This window comes from Ambystoma mexicanum, chromosome 9, assembly GCF_040938575.1.
Source record: "Ambystoma mexicanum isolate Mex_15411 chromosome 9, UKY_AmexF1_1, whole genome shotgun sequence".
Classification (NCBI taxonomy): domain Eukaryota; kingdom Metazoa; phylum Chordata; class Amphibia; order Caudata; family Ambystomatidae; genus Ambystoma; species Ambystoma mexicanum.
The window spans coordinates 515,569,744-515,588,326 of NC_090931.1; positions in this window are offsets into that span (position 1 = coordinate 515,569,744).

Sequence of the window (18,583 nt, forward strand, 5' to 3'; positions counted from 1 at the left end):
TGTCCCCCGGAGGCTGTCGTGGAGGGGGGAGGGGGACTGGAAAAAGCCCTTACTCCCTCCCCCCTTTATGTTGGTTGCGCCGGTTCCGAGGCGGTGAGCGGTCCGGCTGCCTAGATCCCTGTTCCTGGAAGCTGCGGAACCCTCTCTACGTACACGCCCTGTCGGAGCACTGCAGTGACTGGGTGTACGCCTTGGGCGTGGTCTTTGTCTAGATGGATAAAGACCAGGCCGTTTGTGAGCGGTTCTTGTCCAGCTCTTCATCCATGGAGTGGAAGAGGGCACCCCCCCCTCGAACGGTAGATCTAATATGCGTTCCTGGACGTCCAGGTTGAATTTCGTCGCCTGGAGCAAGGCTGTCCTTCTCATGTCCGTGGCGATACAGATGGCACGGCCAGAGGTGTCAATATGGGCATCAGTGGATTCCATGAGGACGTGCGCCACCACGTTGGCCTCAGCCAGCATCGCCTTAAAACGTGATTGGCTCCAAGTAGGGAGTTTCGGGAGGAAGCCCGCAATTTACCGCCATAACCTTTGGTTAGTGGCAGCAAGTATGGCATCGCCGTTGGCCTGACAAAGATGCAGGGACGCGTTGGAATAGCGTTTCTTCCCGTACGCCTTCAAGATCTTTGCCTCCGTGCCTAGCAGTGCCGCAGGAGGCCGTGGCTTGGAGTATAGCGATGCTGCATCTATCACCAAGGAGTGTGGCTGTGGATGGGCTGAGAGCAAGAGTGTATCCCCCTCCATCTGACTGTACTTGGCGTCCAGGTGTCGATTGACCGGCTGTGCCGTGTGGGGCTTGAGCCAACCCTTCTTGGCCAGGGAGACTAAATTGCTTTGCAGTGGAATCCCTGTTTTGGCAGAGGGGCGTCAAGTGAGGACTTCAGCCAGAACCCCCTCTGCCGGTTGCTCAACCTCGTGTTGGGGTAGGCCCAGGTACTCCGCCAGCCCTGCAAGACTTTCATGGAAGGCCCTGGCTGAGGATGGCGTGTCAGCAGCATCCTCCTTGTCTGTATACTGTGGATCAGGAGGATCCTGCGGAGAAGTAGCTGGCGCCGGAGGCTGAGGAGGAGGCTGGTGCGGAACCGCCTGTGGAATAGGCTGGGAAGGCAGAGGTGGCAGCTGTGCCAGCTTACGTGCTTGTGGTGTCGCTAGCATCGTAGGGAGGACTTCCCTGATGGAGTCCTTGAGGATAACCCCCATCTGAGGGGACTTCATGAGCCCAAGGAACCTCTTGAAGAACCCCTCTTCACTGGCCATAGAGGTGGCAGGGGGTACTGATGGGGTAGCCGGGAGCTGCTGGAGCCACTGCATACCTTGCCCTTAGGGACGCAGTGAGAAGCTGCCCTGTGCAAAAGAAGGATAGGCTGTATGCCACATAATTGAGACCAGTCCCACCCTGACACTTGTTCTTCGACAAACTCCTGGAAGGTGTCGGACGGGTGCCTCTGTCTGGCGCGGTGGCCATCTTGTTGAGCTGCCTGCCACGCGCCTGCGACGTGTTGCTCGGCTCGCTGGGCACAGTCTCTCCCAAGACTCTTGCGTGTGGGTCACAAGGCCTGCCCTGCTCCTCTGGTCTAGGCCCGGAAGGTGTGACACCCTCGACCCGGGGGTCGGTAGAGCTGCGTTTAGGCGCCCCCTTGGACGTATTGCCGGTACCAGGGCATAGCCCCTCGGCCATATTGCCGGTACAAGGGCGGAACTCCTCGGATGACAATCCGGTACAAGAACCTTCCGATCCCTCAACACTAAAACCGGGAGGATCCAAGGATCCCTCGGCCCGAAGGCCGGTCGCTGCAGCAGCCTCGGTGCACGAGCTGGTACAAGGACCTGAACGGTCCCTCCTGCGCTTAAGTCCTTGGGAAGGCGTCTCCTTTGCGGGGTGCGATAGAAAATCGCAGCCCTACCTTGGGCCTGGCTCGATGTTTCTTGAGGTCCTCTGGAGGAGACTTCTGGAAGAGCTCCCTACACCTGGCTAGTCTGTTCTTCAGCGAGCCAGACGCTGTACAAGCTTCCCAACCGTGGTCTGGGCCAAGGCAAAATAGGCAGAGGGCGTGGTGGTCTGAAGTTGGAAGAGCCAGTTGCAGGATGGACACCTGCTGAACCCTGTGGAAGTCGACATGTGTAGGGTGTTAGGGAGAATTCTCTTATAAGGCTAATTTCCCAAACCTAGTGAGTCCCCCAGCAGCTTTGCTGGATTTCTGGGGTTTGTTTTTTTTCTCCTGCAAAGAGAAAGACTCTTTTACTCCCACTCTTCGGCATGATTTGAGGTATGTCTTTGACTTATGTGCTTATGGGCTTTCTTTTTACTCCATAGGGTATCATCTGTTTTTCTGTATGTGTGGTACACAGCACCCTCAGTGCAGTACCACAGGGGTGTCACAGTGACCCCCAAACCTAGACTCCATACCCTGGGACTGACTGTCTCCCAGGGCATGTTTAGTTTATTATTTGATAATGCGCTCCAAATCCTGGGGTAGCCGGGAGCAGCCGACACAAGAATGTCTAAGCTTGGTTACATACAATAAATGCATACATGTTATTACAGTATTTACAGTACACATATACGAACTGTTAGGACAACACACGGGGGGAGGGATAGTCTATGTTACGATTTTCAGGAAAGTACAGGTTTCAGAGTATTTACATGCATGAATCCAAAGGTATAGAGCCGGAGACCAGATTAGTGGGTATCATTAGTCCGAAGCCAACTTTTCACTTTACATCTAAATCTAGAATATGGTTGATCAGCTCTTAGTGCATTCCAGGCATGGGCAACTCTAACAGGGAAGCTCGCACCCCCTGATTTCGTAAGTCTAAATCTAGGGGTTTCAAGTAGAAGATGGTTAGAAGCTCTGGTGTGGTGTCTGGAGTTTTTTTCTGGTCAGTCTAGCTGAGATATATGGTGGTGCTGTATTGTTGAGCCCTTTGCAGGTGATAGATAGCGTCTTGAGGAGAATTCTGTCGCTAATTTTTAACCACTGGTGGTCCTAACTAATATTGGAAATATGCTCTCTGCGGGGTATGTCCAAGGCTGCTCTGAGAGCATTGTTCTGCAGTATTTGCATTTTGTTTATGATAGTTTTATTGGCACCTGCATATAGGGCGTTGCAGTAGTCTAGTTTGGACATTAAGGCATTGGCTAGTGTGATACAGTTGGTTTTGGAGAGGTAGGGTCTGCAGGCCTTGATTAATTTGCAGGTGTAGGCTGTAGATGAGGCCAGGGAGTTGACTTGTCTTGAGAGATAGTGTGGCGTCAAGGTAGAAACCTAGTGTTTTTACCTCGGTAACCACCTTGATTATGTTACCATCTATATTGAAGGCTGTGTAGCTGGTGCTGAGTTTAAAGTTAGAGTCGGAACCCAGGATCAGTATCTGTTTTGTTGTCATTCAGGCAGAGGCCATGGGAGGCCATCCATGCCTGAATGATGAGGTAAATCTTGTTTACTAGAGCTGTGTCTGCAACAAAGTTGCCAGATAGTGGTATAAGGACCTGCGTGTCGTCCGCGTAGTTAGTATAGGTTACCCACAGTCTGTCAAGTTTGTCAAAGAAAGGCTTAGTGAAGATGAACAAGTTACTTCTTACCTTGTAATATTCTTTCGATGGGATGTTCCTCCAACGTATTCCTTATCTTTGATAATTCATCTCCAGCTTGCTGGCCTCGGATATTTTCTCTGTAGAGGGCGCTGCACGTCGACGTCTGCCGAGTCGATGTCCCTCGACGTCCGCCGAGTCGATGTCCCTCGACAGCCACCATATCGACATCACCATGCCCATAAATAGCCATGCGCGGCGTCCGTTGCTCAGTTCCGTTTTGTAGCATAAGATAGGTCATGCCTGAATTGGTTATTGACCTTGAAGGAGCATAAGCTGCAACCACAAGGGAAGTATTACTGCGGGGATGGATAGGAGGGGCGATAAGGAATACGTCGGAGGAACATCCCATCGGAAGAACGTTACAAGGTAAAAAGTAACTGGTTCTTCGAAGGGATTGTGTTCTCCGACGTATTCCTTATCTTTGATAGACTCCCATAGCAGTGGCATGTAATTGGAGGTGGGAGTAATATCATGTATCCCTTTTAGGAATGAACTGCATGTAATACGGCTTTTCCAAATCTGGTCTCTTAACTAGCGGAGGAATCCAGGTTGTAAAATTTTGTGAACGTATGTGCGGACGACCATGTGGCAGCCGCATATATGTCTCGGACCAGTACCCCACTTTGGAGGGCCGAAGAGGCTGCGATACCTCTGGTTGAATAAGCCCTAAGATTTTGGGGTGGCCCTTTCCCTGCCAGTTTGCAACATTCCAGAATGGCCAAAATAATCCACCTGGAAATGGTCTGTTTTGTTATGGGTAGTCCCAACTTGTGACCTGAGTATCCTACAAACAGTTGGTCTGCTTGCCTAATCCTAGCCAGTCTGATGATGTAAAAGCTCAGAGCTCGCCTTGGGTCCAGCCTATGTAGCCTTTCTTCCTCTTTCCCGGATGGGGAGGAGGGTAGAACGAAGGTAAGGTCATTTTCTGAGTAATATGAAATTCAGAAACCACCTTTGGGAGGAAATTAGGCTTCACCTGTAGGACAACTTTGTCCTTATGGAATATTGTATGGGGGGAGTTTACAAGAGACCTTGTAGCTTGCTCACCCTCCTAGCAGATGTTAGTGCTACCAATAGGACAGTTTTAAGCGTGTGAAATCTCATCGAACAAGAGTGGAGTGGTTTGAATGGAGTACCCATTAGGAAGTTTAAGACTAAATTTAAGTCCCATAAGGGAACATGAAATGGTCTTGGAGGATAAACATTAGTTAATCCCTTGAGAAATTGTAACACTAGAGGTAGTTTGAAATACGATGGTTCCTCCGCAGTGCGAAGATTGAAAGCGCTGCGAAATAGCCTTTTACAGTGCCAACTTGAAGGTCTGAGTTTGCCAAGTAAAGTAGAAACAATAACACCGTTGGTGTACACATGAAAAAGGGTCGATATTCCTTTCTCTACACCAGCTGCAAAATGTGTTCCAACGGCAGCAGTATAAAGACTTTGTTGCTGGCCTTCTGGCCGAAAGCAACACCTCCATAACGTCATCAGCGAGGTCCCAATCCTTATACCTCACCCTTTCAGAAGCCAAGCGTGAAGGTTGAGGGTTCTGATGTCTGGATGGAGAACCTGACCTCCCTTCTGTGAGAGAAGATTCCCTTTCAGTGGAAGACGGATTGAAGGGCAGATGGACATATCTAGAAGGTCCGAGTACCACGTTCTCCTGGCCCAGTCCGGGGCAATTAGGATCATGGTTTTCCGGAATCTTCTCAACCTCCTGATCATTTGAGGAATAACAGGGACTGGTGGAAACGCGTAAAGGAGTGGGAACACCCAGTCCACTACGAATGCGTCTCCTAGAGCTCCTCTCGGGGGAAATTCCCTTGAATAGAACAGATGACACTTCCTGTTGGTGCTTGTGGCGAACAGATCCACCTGAGGGGTTCCCCAAAGGGCGAAGATCTCTTGAAGGACTTCCTAAGCTAGCTCCTACTCGTGGGAGACTGTGCTTTGCCTGCTCAGAGCGTCCGCTGTCAAGTTCTTCTCTCCGGCTAGGTGGACTGCCGATAGAGAGATTCCTTCCTGAATTGCCCAAAACCAGAGCTGCATTGCCTCTCTGCACAGTGGCAGTGACCCTACGCTTCCTCTTTTGTTGAAGTAGTGCATGGCCACCGTGTTGTCCGTCATTATCAGGACATTTCTCCCCTGTACTGATGGCAGGAAAGCTTTCAGCACTAGTCTGATCGCTCTCAGCTCTAATAGGTTGATATGTAGTCTGGACTCTGATGGAGACCAACGACCGCTGATGGTCAAGTCGTTGGCATGGGCTCCCCACCCCGTGAGCGAGGTGTCTGTGACTACTGTGATCTCCGGCCATGGTTGCCAAAACAGTTCTCCTTTCAAGATGTTCTCTGGATAGGCCCACCATCGAAGGTCGTGGGCTACCTTGTCCGGAATCCGGAGGAGATCTGTCATTCTCCCTGAGAATTGCGACCACTGAGTTCTCAGTGCCCACTGAAGAGATCTCATTCTCAGGCAAGCCTCTGGCACAAGGAAGATGCAGGATGCCATGAGGCCTAGCAACCTCAAAAAGTCGAAGGCTGGGAGACTAAGCATTTTGGAACTTGTTGACCATCTGCAGAATATCTTGAGCCCTCACCTCTGAGGCTTTTCCCAGGGAAGTGTCCAGGACCGCTCCAATGAACTGGAGTCTCTGTGATGGTATCATCTGTGACTTCTTTAAATTGAGAGAGAAGCCCAGTTTGTGAAGGAAGTGGCAGACATAATGTAGCTGGATCTGAGCTTGTTCCGAAGATACAGCCCTGATCAGACAATCGTCCAGTTAGGGGTAGACGTGGATCCCTTCCCTCCTTAGACTCGCAGCCACTACCGACATTAGCTTGGTGAAGACCCTCGGGTGGAGGTCAGCCCAAATGGCAGAACTCGAAATTGATAACGAGAGTCGCCAATTGCGAACCTCAGGTATTTCCTGTGTTTGAGATGGATTGGCACATGGAAATAAGCATCTTGAAGGTCCAGAGATATCAGCCAGTCCTGGAGCTGGAGGGCCTGAAGGATCTGAGAGAGAGTTACCATCTTGAACTTGTCCTTCCTGAGGAACTTGTTCAATTCTCGTAAGTCCAGGATGGGTATCAGTCCTCCGTCCGTCCTTTGGTATGAGAAAGTAGGGGGAGTACCAGCCCTTGTTCCTGCCCGCTACAGGTACCGGTTCTATGGCACCTTTCTCTAGCAGGTCTATCATTTCCTGCAAGAGGAGTGGATATGGAACTTTTAGAGAGCTGTGCCCCAGTGGATGACTCTGAGGGATGCCTAGAAAGGGTAGGCAGTAACCCTGGGCAACTGTCTCCAATGCCCAAGCATCTGACGTTATAGCCTGCCATTCCGTCAGATGGTGAGTTAACCTGCCCCCTACAGGTGACTTGTGTGGAAAGACCTCAGAGTGGTCTGGGGGCGGCTGATGCAGATGCTGAGGGTAAAGAGGCACCTGCTGCTGCTGCGGCTTTAGTACGTTTGACCCGTCCACCTCGGGTGGATCTCCTTTGACCTCTTTGAGGCGGCTGTCCTCTGCCTTTGCCGAATGCGGAATAATAGCTAAAGGACTTTCTTCTTCCAGAGGTTCCTGAGGGGCGAAAAGGAGTTTGGCGGATTGCAGCTCCTAAAGATTTTGCCGCTTCTTTAGATGTCTGCAACTTTTCCATACTGTCATCAGCCTTTTTACCGAATAAAGAAGAGCCGTCAAAGGGCATATTCAAAAGTCTGGCCTGTACATCTGGAGCAAAGCCAGACTTTCGCAACCACGCATGCCTGCGGATTGTCGTACTTGCCGCCATGGCCCTGCTGATACTGTCAGCGGAATCGATGCCAGTTTGAAGTGACTCGCACATGGCATCTTTGCCATCTTTAATAATGTTAAGGAAGGCTTCCCTTTCCTCTCCTTCGGGTATGCAGTCAGCCGCTGATGAAGCACACTCCCACAGTGTGTGACTGAACCTGGCGAGCGTACAGGTGGTGTTGATGGACTTCAACGCCATACTACAAGCAGAAAATACTTTTTTGCCATAGAATCACACCTTTTGTCATCTCTATCCTGTGGGACAGTAGGGTAAGCGGACCTGCTGCTTGATGAAGTTGCCGCTTGAACCACCAGGCTCTCTGGAGCTACCCTATACTTGGCTGACAATCTTTTATTGACTGCAGTGATAACTTCAGGAGTTTCCCAATTAGATGAAATCTTTCTTTGTAAGGCTGCATGGAAGGGGACCACAGGCTCCTCCTGTGGACCTTTGTCTAGTATGTCTGTCAGGTCATCCTGTTGAAAAACAGGTGAAGGCACATACCAACCCATAAATTCAATAATCCTTGCCATCAGGGTTCTATAGGGTGTTTCGGCATGTTCCCCTGGGTCTGGTTTAACAAATTCCACTTCTGGGGAAGTGTCCAGCCCACTTGCCTCATGTAATGACTCCTGTAGGTCTTTCAACCTTCTTTCCTCAGAGGTGAAATCCTCTGCAACCCGAAGGTTTCCTGGTCAGAATCCTCCCCTTCTTCATAGATTGAAGATAATCCGGGGTACTCTGACCTCGGAAATGGTGTAAAACCCATTTCTAAGGCAGAAGGAGCCAAACTCGTCATTATTGGGCGAGAAAACGTCGATGTCGTCGACGCCGATGTGACAGGCTTCGAAGGCGTTGAGAACAGCGTCGTGAAAACTGGAAGAGGCCTCGAAGAACTCGAGAGGATCGGGATCCTACTCGAGGATGTCGACGACGGTCTAGGCGTCGTGCCGGAGGCTCTTGGTATCACCGTTGGATGTGAAGTAGCCGTGGTTTTCTCTTTCATCGGCGTAGATGGCGTCGAGTTGATCGACTGATGCGTCGAAGAACCCTTCGACAATGGCGTCGATCCATGCATCGAAGGGATCTTCGACAAGGTCGTCGAAGACGGTGCCTTCTTACCCGATGGCCCGTGGCGCTCTCGGGTGGAATCCTTCGCCGGGTGCAGCGACTCGCGGTGTTTCGATTTTTTGGGTTTTTCACCCAGGGTATCACCCTCAGCTGTCTTCGAGGGGGTCGAGGCCGCTTTCTCGAAGACGCTTAGCATTTTCTTCCTGAATTCCCCCCACTCAGCCTGAGAGTTGTGTTTTGTGGGGCAGGAGACCCTTTCTGGGGAAACAGAAAATGACGAGGGAGGGGATCTTCGACGTCTCTTCTTTGAGTGTCTGAATCTCGACGAATGGTGGGAGCTACTTCGAGATCTAGAATGGGAATGCTTTTGACCGACTTACCTCTCTCGAGCTTCCCTGTGCGCTCCTTCAAGGCTTTCGCCGTCATGGACATGCAGTCCTCACACTCCGAACAATGGTGCTCGGCTCCCAAGCACCACAAGCAGATCCTGTGTGTATCCGTTATCGAAATCTTTTTACAGCAGTCTCGACATTTGTTTAAGCCGGATCGCGGCGTTGTCGGTTCCGATGAAGAAGCCAACGAGAATGAGTTGGTATTTGAGTAAATCTACAAGGTTTATCTGACTGAACTGAGCAACGATATTCCGAGGCCCCACGAAGCGCTGAAAAACTGAACTGAGCAACGGACGCCGCGCATGGCTATTTATGGGCATGGTGACGTCGGCGCCGATACGGTGGCTCTCGAGGGACATCGACTTGGCGGATGTCGATGCGTAGCGCCCTCTACAGAGAAAAAAATTCCGAGGCCAGCAAGCTGGAGACGAATCATCAAACATAAGGAATACGTCGGAGTACACAATCCCTTCGAAAGTGTACATTGTAGGGGAGACAGATGAACCTTGTGGGACACCACAGGTGATTTGTATTGGGTCCGCTGAAGCTAAGGGGGAGAAGACTCATCGTACGGTTGGCAAGGAAGGATTGTATCCAAGCTATAGCTTCACTTGAGAAATGGGCAGCGGACGCTAGGTGCTTGTATAACACTGCATGGTCAATCAGGTCAAAGGCCGCCGATAAGTCAAGGAGGAGCATAGCTGTTTTACCTTTGTCCTTCAGCTCATCCATTTGTGTCTTAAGGTCAATTAAGGCTGTTTCAGTGCCATGTTGTGGCCTGAATCCAGATTGGCGTTTTCCTAGAAGTTGGTTCGTCTCCAGGTATTTTTGGATCTGGAGGTAGGCTACTCTAGCAATGATTTTAAGGAGGAACGGGACTGTAGTAATGGGCCTATAGTTGGTAGGGATGGCCGAGTCCAGGGTCTGTTTTTTAAGGAGAGGCAGTACTTAAGATTCTTTGAGGTTGGTAGGCACGGTACTGGATCTAAAGGAGGCATTAATTAGCTTAGAGATAAAGGGTGCTAAGTCTCTAGCAGCGTCCTTAATTACTTGTGCCGGGCAGCTGTCACCCTGGCAATTCGATGGTTTCAGAGATGAAAAAATCTTTTCAGTTTCCAGTATGGAAATGTTAGTGAACTTAAATGGTTTACAGCTACCTAGTCCGTCTGTACTTGGTGTATCCGTCAGATGGGTAGTATGGGTTCCCGTGGAACTCAGTGGCTTTCTTCTTTGCAATTTTGGCCTGTAACATTGTAATTTTATTTGCTAATGCGTTTTGGATGCTGGTGCACCATTGTTTGTCTTTGGGGACATTGTCCGTGGGAGCAACTGGATTTTCCATTTCCCCAAGGATGGAGAAGTGTTCTTTAGAATTGGAGTTAGCTTTACTGATTCCCTCACTGAATGTATTATTTTTAGCTTGAATTATTTTTTTCTTGTATTTGTTCGCAAGGTTGGCAAGTAAGGTTTTGTTCTCAGCTGAGGGCGAGTGTCTCCAGATAGCTTGGAGTTTACGTTTTGGATTCATAGTTCTTTGAGATAGGGGGTGAACCAGGAATTGAGGTGTGATTGTTTACTTTTACATAGTTTGATCGGGGCAATGGTGTCCAAGGCTTTGGACATGAGATGTTAAATGTAGCGACTAATGAGTTTGGGTCAGGGTTGTTGGTACTAGCAATAAGAGCTGGTAGGAGGAGAAGGAGTAGTTTTTCAGCAGTATTATCTTTTTTGCTTCTAGTAGGTAGAGGTGGTACTGTTTCACAAGTATTTGTTTGAAAGGGTTCTATGAAAGATGAAAAGCAGATAAGTTGGTGGTCTGTCCAGGTTTGAGGTATGATATTAGCGATGGAGGTAGTGCAATTCAGGTTAGCTATCCAATCTAGTGTGCGTCCTTTTATATGTGTGGGGGCTAGGACTTTTTGAGTGAGGCCATGTTCAACTAAGATAGATTGGATGGATTGGGCCCGTTTGTCCTCAACATCGTTGAATCCCAAGTTAAAGTCGCCTAGTAATAGGAGCTGCGTGGAATCTTTGATATTGTTAGTGAGGAGGCTGGATAGGTCTTCCTCAAAGTTCCCAAGTGGGATGGTTAGTATACTATTATTGGAGATGGGTAGTTTAGCTGAAAGTAGTTCGAATGATGTGATGGCTGGAGGAGGGGTGAGTCTTATTGCTAATTTAGTTTTGGCAAGGATAGCTAGGCCACTGCCTCTTGAGTTGGGCCGGTCTACTCTGAGTATATTGTAGTTGTCTGGTATGGCAATCATAAGTGCGGGACCTGCTACATCATGGAGACAGCCAAAATGTCTATGTTATCCAAGGTGAGTATGTCAGCAATCTCCGTGCTGTGTGCTATGAGGGACCTCGCATTGATGAGTGCTCCTGATAAGGTCGGATTGGTAGTTTTTTCTTGAGTAGTTTTAAGTTTGGTGTACTTTTATCTCTTCTAGGTATGAGGAAGGTGAATCTGTGTTTTAGAGGGTTTTTCAACATCTGTGACAGATGGATTAAGGTTAGTGGCAGTTAAGGTGTGTTTGAGGATAGAAGGTTTCGTTCTATTCTTTTTGAGATTGTAAAGTCGTGGTAGCCTGGCTCTAAGTCGCATATTTCTTTCCTGCAGATTACAGGGTGTGGAGTTAGTGTGGCCATTGTTGTGGTGATTATGAAAGTGGCCAGGAATAAGGAGTAGAGTGTATATGTGAGGTAAGTCTTGGTGATGCGCATGGTTGGATATTCTATGGCCACTCCTACAGAGTATAGAAAGGCGCTGCGTGAATGCTGATTATAGGAACTGGGAGCTAGGCATAGGTGTTTTTGCAACAGCGACTGGGCACCCAAATGTGATGATCCCAATAGTAGCTAAAAAATGCAAACATGCCAGGGGCACCTAGAATTGACAGTGCCAGTACTCACCAAATATGCAGACGTGCAAAGGGCACCTAGAATTGACAGTCCCCGTACTCCCTAAATATGCAGACGTGCAAAGGGCACCTAGAATTGACAGTCCCCGTACACACTAAATATGCAGACGTCCAAAGGGCACCTAGAATTGCAGTCCCCGTACTCACTAAATATGCAGACGCCCAAAGGGCACCTAGAATTGACAGTCCCAATACTACATATATACCGCCAAGAAGTCCGCTTGTTGTGTGTGCGTACAAATGCATTTATTGTGTGAAGGTAGTGGCATCAATATGAGGCACTGATGCGGTACATTAGAATACAGGGCTGAGCGTTGTCAAGCAGGTAGAGAGTACTTACAATGCTGTCACATGGATGTGCGTAGAAATTGCAGGGTGCAAGACTATGTAGCATACGGCAAAGCGCCCTAGCTAGTTAGTCCAGGTGTAGGGGCTCCAATATGGAAGTTCAGAAGGGACATGTAGGTTGAGCGTAATGGATAGGTCACGCCACGCTCCCATGCGCCAAACAGGCTCCCATGTAAAGTCACCATTGGCTTTACTAGTCCAAAATTGTGAACAGAACCAGCACAAACCATCATATTGTGGAAGTACTGGTAAGGGGTAATTCGATTGCCCCTGGGTCTGTTTTCGAGGGGGCACTGTCCCGGCCCCCCTCGTCGAGTTTCTGGCTGGTGGCAGCGGTTACCACGCGAAATATTCCACCCGAATATTCTCTATCGGATTTTCCCATTGATTTTAAATGTACCACTTTTTGGTGCAATGTTAAAGATACCATTGGTTTATTTATTTAATATTAAATCAAAGGTTGGGTCTTTTTGCCAGAACTCGGTTCTAAAATGGCGTTTGTGTTCGCCTCTGTAACTCTGACCAAGGTCGAGCCCTTTGTTCCACTATTTTGGCGGGCTTCTCCACAGAAGCCCTCCAAGTGGTGCCACTCTGTCTGGGATCCATAGGAGGGGTGGAGGGGGCAATAGGCACCCTGGACTGCGTTGGCTTACCAGCCCAAGTCACACTCTACTCTGATTGGCCCAGTGGTGAGTCGCCCGGCTCACCACTTAGCATGTGTGATTGACAGCTACGCTGATGAATGGGGTTTTTCTGCATAAAAGCAGGGCCTTTGGGACTGGAACTTCAAAAGTCGCCACAGGACCTAAGAATCCAAAGAGGGACGAAGCTGAGCCATCTGCCATGACGACACCACTGGTGAAGCCCTGCTGCAGCTACCTCACCAGTTTCCCGACAACAAGAGAAGATCTTCTGTTGGACGAGTCTTCTTCCTCTGAGCTGGTGCGAACAACCAGTTCACCCTTTTCGCCTTCTAAAAATGGCCCTTGATCGAATCGCCCGTGCCAAGCACCCCGGCGGCCGGATAGCCAAGCTCACCACTTTTGACTGCAAATAAAAGGACTGCACCTTTTAATCGGGAACTCTGTGGCTGGTTTCATCTGTGCTTCCCATGACGGACGACTGCAAAATCGGAGTTGCCGCGCTGCGTACGCACTAGAATTCATATTTATGAACCAGAAGAAAAGGCGTTGACAGACGGATAGCTTTGGAATTATAAGCCTCCGCCTCAGACATTTCATCCATAGAACACCCCGTCTTGGATGAACCCACCTGGGAAGCTGTGGCTGTTGCTACCTTGAACGAGAGGACTATTGGCCTCCAGATTCCACTGTTCCTCCTGACCCCATCAGGATAGGAGATGGTGTGGCCCATGTCAATACATGTGCCTGAAAAATGGGTTGTTTTGTCCTGAAGAAGGTTGCCATACAAAGAGAGCATTAATGTTGATGCTCGCTGAGAGCAACTGAAACACGTGTCGACGTGAGAACTGTGGGAACAACAGAACACAGACTTGTGTAATACCCCTAATTGGTGGGGATGTGTTTCACAATGAATTGTAAACATATGTAGAGATAACAGATGTTTTTACTGTTTTTTATATACAGACCATTTTTCCAAAGTATGAAGTGTAGAACGAGAGATTGATGAAGAAAGTATAAATGTGAATGAATGAATTAAGAGTATGGGCCACAGAATTATATGAAATGTCGAATATATATATTTTTTGATATAGCATTTTTTGCATAATTAAAGAAAATAAACTTGGGAATTGTAAACCAATCTCACTTGTGTACTCCGTCATCTTTGCATTTGGTCTACTAGTTCAAATCCTGTGATATTTTTGGTTTCATCCCAGTGCAGTGCAACGACTCCAAGTTTCCTCCTCGACGAGATCTTCTCTTCCCCTGGTCGGAACGACGAACTGCAACCACTGCCGGGAGCAACTGCCCCCGCTGGAGCTTCCGTTCTCTTTAAGGTACTGTGTCCTGCCTGGCCTCCCCTTTCTACAGATTGCTAAAGGTGACCCTTAAATCCGTGGCTCCTATACTGGGTTGGCTCCAGACCTCCAACCATACCTTTTGAACCACCCCAACCTCTTTTGAACACTCTGCAAAGGCTTTCAGTGCACTTTAAACCGTGTGATCCTGGGCACATTTCGCTTTGCTCCATTTAAAGTGGGCCTGGCCTATGAACTTGGGCTCTACAGTATAACCTGCCTTTCTCCCCTTGCTCTGAACTCTTAAAAGTGGTGGGAACGGTTTTATTTTATGCTCTGCCTTTTTCTCTCCCTTTTTAACCTAAACTATTGGCGTGCCATCTAGGTTAAACACTCACTCCTGTCTGAACAAATAGTTGTGCTTTAACCCTGACTTGTCTGATAGTTCTCAAGGGAGGTGTATATACTTACCTGACTGCGTTTTAGATTACCTTTCATTGAGAGTGCTAGTGTATTACCTAAAGTGTGTTTTAAATAAATAACTATATACTTTTTATACAAAGCTCTGGTCACTGTTTGTTTGCTCTACTGTGTTTTGGCCCTATTGTGTATACTCTGCATACTGCCCTACTCTTCTTGAGAGAAGTCTGACTGCTCAGCCACAGCTGCCAGGTAAATCTGGGTGGTGCAGACTGCTACCAATTGGGTTTACTGCGGCTCCTGTAGTCTTAATCTTATTGCAGTGTTCCCCAAGGGAACTGCACAGGATTCTGCCTAACATCGGGGAGGAGCATGACGCCCGAGGACAGTACCTGCATAATAAAAAGACAAATAAAAGACAAAGAAGAAGTATCCGCGCGTGGAATTACATGGCCGAAGGCAAACCCAGGAGCACTGGCCCGTTCCCATCGATGCAGAAGAGGGGACTGAGGTGTGGCGCCGGAGGGCAGAGTCAGGGCAGCGCATGCTCCCAGGGCTGCACCCACACGCTTCTCTAAATTTAAAGGGGAAGGTGGTTTTTTATGGTGAAAAAGGTTCCATCTCCCGTCCCTTGGAAGGGATGCCGATAGAGTATGGAGGAAAGGGGACGGGACGCAAGAGTAAGTAAGGGAAGTGGATCCCGCATGGTGAAAGTAAAAGGGGAAGTGAATCACGTGAACTTCATAAGTGAAAGTGAACTTGAAGTTGGCAAGAGTGAATCCAGAAGATGGGTGCTAACAAGAAGGAGCAAAGTCCCAAGTCCAGAGAAACAGTGTGTTGACAAAAGCAAGGGATGTGCACTATGAAATGTGAAAAGACATTGAAAAGCCAAGTTGAGTGTACAACGTTAAGGAGAGGACAGGATAAGTACACAGTCCTGCTGGATGTTTTGGAATCCAAGTATGGCCGAGGGAGAAACCAAGAGACACTAAGACAGGAGACGTTCACTGTCCACCTTGTCAAAGAAGGGTCATCGCCACCCAGAAGAGGGGGATCTAGGGGTTAGCCGTTCTCTCCCTGAACACGTGAACCCGAGAAATGGAGGTTTCTCAGCAAACTGTTGAACAGACTGAGTACCATAGCAGGACTTGTTGAAAGCCATAGGGAACCAAGGGAGGCCAACAGTCGAGCCGGGTACAAGCCTGAATGAGGGAGATCATAGGGTGAAGACATCACCCAAAATCTATTGAGAAGGAACTGTTTTTGAAGGGTCAACCCCAGAAGAGGGGGACCCCAGGGTGACACCCTCACCAAATGTGAACTGCAGAGAAGAACTTTGTGTTTGTTTGAAAATATCGGGCCCTGGAAGGCAAAATACTTTATCAAGAGGAACAAGGCTTAGCCATCAACGATCTCGATTGCTGCCATTGGAACTCTTAACTCGTGCTGGGAAAGCTAGAATGTGTACTGTGATCCAAGCTCCCATCTTACCCGTACTTCAAACGCGGGGAAGGGAGTTGCAAGCTATCGCACCCTGACATTATTTATGAACACTTCTTTCTTTTCTTGAAAACAATCTCACACCCCTTTTTGTATTTAGTGAATTTGGAAGGAGGTGAGAGCACCAGTAACATTACCGCGCCAAACACCATCCTTGCACGTAGGTGTTAAAAAGCCGCCGGCTGTAGGAATCCTTAGGGCAGTGCTCTTGCGCCCCAAGTGAGGAACAAGTGGGTGTGTTGGATTCCTGCAATATTGGCACTTAACACATAGGAATCCTCCTAGAAATATAACCTATGTTCTGTGGAGTACTATAGCGATGAGAAATGTAGTCCACTCATTGTATATTAGTGCCATTAGGTCTTTATTATCACTGTGGGTGCCGACACGTGTTTTGACCAATCAAGGTCTTTATCACGGCTGTGGTCATCAACCATCATACATTGTTTGTTCACATATTGATAGATTATCGTATCCAAACACAAGTGTGACAGGTGCAGAGTGAAAAGTGTGTGTAGTGACGTGCAAAAGTTTTAAAAGAAGGAATGGTTGTGTTGTGACATCAATTCATCCTACATACATAATCAGTTGTCCATTATCACTATGCAGAATAATTATTCCAGATTTTTGGGTGATTGGTATATGTGTTGCATACAAGTTTAAATAAGATCATCATACAGCCCGAGAGACATAGCAACACAGGGGAAGAAAAGGAACAGGAGATTGTGTTAGTTCGCAGTCAGCTTCATATTGACCCCCCCTGTTAAATGGTTCCGTAATGCACTTCAGAGACTTCACGAGTTGAGAGGTTTTATTCAGAAAAGATACATCCATGAGAACGGCCCCAAGCAGTGAACCACTTCTCTCCTTCAGCTCTCAACCTCCCCTGGAATCCTTACTGAGTCAACACAGCCAGGGTTCCCTTGTAACTAAAATACCCAATGCCATTAGTGACAACAATATTGCACAGGGAGATGAAATCTCAAGTTGGTACTAAGCACCTCCTAACACCTCCCTTCCTTTCACACCAAATAAAAGAACAGAATAATAACAAAGTATAAAAGTATACAAGCAACGAAAAAAAATAACATTGCTGAAATAACAGTTGTTAAAGTGGATAGGTTACTGGAACAATGATATTAAATTACATTGGTCCCATTAATAATCTTGCAAAGTGCTATCCTCTCCTTGTTCCAAATACCACCTCCTTTGACAAGGACAGAAGATTCTAAATCTTTCACAACCTGTTTAGGCAGGGAAAATAGAGATGCACCTTTGCGGACTAGTAGGCAGTTTAATTTTGATCCAGTCACCTTCCTCAAGTTTGAACTCTCTACAGGCATTCCTTTGGTCTTTGGATTTGACCCCCGACTCAAATATTCTCACTTTTTCTACATTCACTCCCACTACTTTTGATTTTCCCATCCAACCAGGACACACATGCAAATTAGGCTTCCTTCCCCTCAGCACCTCAAAAGGAGACACCTGTAACACTATGCAGAGCTAATCTGTACTGAAATGTCCTCTCCATTACAGTTCTTATCCAATCACCTCCAGTGGCCACAGCAATTCTAATGGCATCCATGAGGGTGCGGTTGAAGAGTTCTACGCACCCATTGGTTTGGGGATGATACAAAGAGGTGTTTACTTGTTCTATGCCATGACTGCTCAGAAACTCTAAACTCCCTGGACACCAATTGAGAACCATTATCTGACAAACATTTTCCGGGAAATCCTTCTCCAAAATAATTGCTCCATAAGTTTTGTGATTCCACCACTGGAAATATCCTTCCGTATAAATACTTCAGGCCATTTAGACAATAAATCCATGACAACCAATACATAAGTATCTCTCCCACCTCTTATATTAAAAGGGCCTAACAAGTCCAAGGCAACTTCATCCCACGTAACTGTAGGTGATCTCCTCACGGTCATGGGAACTTTCTGTACTTTGAGTACCTTACTCCCTTTAATACAATCACTACAACCGTTGACTACTTCTTCTGTGTCTGTCCACACCAGGCCACCAGAACTCTGACCTAACCAAACCTTTGGTCCTGGCTATTCCCAAGTGCCCAACATGAGCACGATCAATTACCAATTTCCTCATCTTGAGGGGTACCACCATCTGATGACCCCTATGTAAATACCCTTTATCAATCCAGAGTTCATCTCTAACCTTGGCAAAACCACCTAGGTCACCCAGGCAACTCTTGGTCTTACCTTCCATCACCAAACGCAAAACTCTGGTACAAATTATCCTCGGAACAAGCAATGTCCCAATTGTCCTTCTTTGAACCTGAAATATTTCAACATCGCTCCCATGACCTGAAAATTCCTCTTTAGTCAAAGTTTCTCTCAGCACTGATCTGGACAAGGCACCAGCAATTACATTGGTTTCACCTTTGACATGTAGCATATTATATTGTAATCCTTGTAAAGAGGTCACCCATTTCATAATGCGCCTGGAAACTCCCTCCAGACCACCCTTGGTGAATATACCAATCAAAGGCTTATGGTCTGTGCACAAAGTGAATTCCCTGCCCCACAGGAAACTTTTGAATTTTTCCACTCCCCAGACACAAGCTAGTGCCTCCTTTTCCACT